This window comes from Trachemys scripta, chromosome 6 (assembly GCF_013100865.1).
Source record: "Trachemys scripta elegans isolate TJP31775 chromosome 6, CAS_Tse_1.0, whole genome shotgun sequence".
Taxonomy (NCBI): domain Eukaryota; kingdom Metazoa; phylum Chordata; order Testudines; family Emydidae; genus Trachemys; species Trachemys scripta.
The window spans coordinates 81242155-81243970 of NC_048303.1; the positions used below are offsets into that span (position 1 = coordinate 81242155).

Sequence of the window (1816 nt, forward strand, 5' to 3'; positions counted from 1 at the left end):
GGGTAAATCATGTGAAAAATGGACTACCTGACAGTGGGAATGCCCCACCTTGCTGATTTTAGAGGAACCTTACTCCATGCAAAACAAAAATTTAGCATATCCTCTTGGGATGAATTGGATAATAGCACCACCAAAGTATACTATGATGGAAAGAATTGTGTTTGTATTATTGGGTTGGAAAAAATTGAATGGTAGGAAAAGTATACTCAAAGGCCACCTGTACAACAATTATGTGCAATGCAATATTTCAAACCCCCACCATGACTTACTATTTTCTGGTTCATGAAGATAGGGATGTTAACTAGTAGATGCCAATAATGCCCTGAGTTTTAATTTTTCTTTGGGGGTTAATTGGACCAACTCATACCAATGGCTAGCAGGGAATATGCAAATGAGTCAATTAATTGCAGCAACCCAGACAAAAGTACTAACATGAAGTCTAGCTATTTTGCACAAAGGAACTGAAATTCTAAAAGTATCCAACAAGTAGCTCAACAAATGATGGTGCACCATTGGTATGACATTTTTAGAGGCTGGTCCCCCTCATGGACATCAGTTTTAAATATTATGATTCATCCCATAATTGTTTTCTTTGTACTAATTGGAATAATGTTTGTCATAATGTGTTTTAGGTGCTGTTGGATTAAGAGAATGTACCTCAAATTAAAAGCACAAGCCCGAATTGCTTCGTAATATGTTGCCTTAAAGCAATTACACAAGACGTGACCCATTTAATATATTGATATTAAAGGGTCAAAGTGGGGACAACGTAGGCCAAAAGCCTAATGGGAAGAAATTGTTTCAAGTAAAATTGTACTCCATTTTGTTTATTTTGCCTTATACTCCATTTTGCTAGCTTTATGTTTATTTTTCTTACTGAGTTTATTTTTTGCTGATTGTGTTAACATTTGTTCTTAGAAGGATAGAAGTTTTATCTCTGCAATTGTTTTATTTACTGTTTGGTGTGAGTGAAGAATGTATGGTAATTAACTGAGAAAGGACAACTGGGCTGGATGGTCAAGAAGAGAGTGGAGGAGCCAAGAGGCACCAATTTTATTATCAATCACCCTGATGGCAGATTGACAACACTAAAGCAAAGGCATACACCCCAAGGACGAGATAAGGAGTTGAGCCAAAAGGATGAGATAAGAAACAGCTGCGGATCCTCCCGGTAACAACTCAAAATAATGCTAATTAAGAGCAACCTTGAATACCTCATGATTGACAGCTCTGGTGTGACACAGCAAGGTCCATAGACTTATATGGGAACTTATCACTATAAAGAAGGGTGTATTGCCATGGGACTTTGGATTCGTTCTTCATCGGAGCTTTGAACAGCTCCCCTCCCTCATGTGCAGTTTCAGCTGGCCACTGGAACTGACCGAACAACAGTAAGGACTGGTAACTATAAAATCCATCTGCAGAACCTTTGGGGTGTGTGTGTGTGTGTAATTATAAAATCCAGCTGCAGAACCTTTTGGGGTGGGTGTGTGAGAGGGGGAGAGAGAGAGAGAGAATGGAAGCATATGCTGATTTTAATGCTTAAATTGTACTCTCAATAAATGCGGTGTATTGCCTTATTCCTTTTAGAAAAAAGAACAGGAGTACTTGTGGCACCTTAGAGACTAACAAATTTATTAGAGCATAAGCTTTCGTGGACTACAGCCCACTTCTTCGGATGCATATAGAATGGAACATATGGAAAACATATGTTCCATTCTATATGCATCCGAAGAAGTGGGCTGTAGTCCACGAAAGCTTATGCTCTAATAAATTTGTTAGTCTCTAAGGTGCCACAAGTACTCCTGTTCTTTTT

At 38.5% G+C, this 1816-nt stretch overlaps 1 long non-coding RNA gene across 1 annotated transcript in view; it reads left to right on the top strand.

Annotated features, from left to right (window-relative positions):
• Nucleotides 1-1352: 1352 nt before the first annotated feature.
• Nucleotides 1353-1816, top strand: part of LOC117879456 — an 8015-nt gene continuing 7551 nt past the window's right edge. Inside the window, exon 1 of the long non-coding RNA XR_004646271.1 lies at nucleotides 1353-1391. This is a non-coding gene — a long non-coding RNA (uncharacterized LOC117879456). The remainder of the gene's footprint in view (nucleotides 1392-1816) is intronic.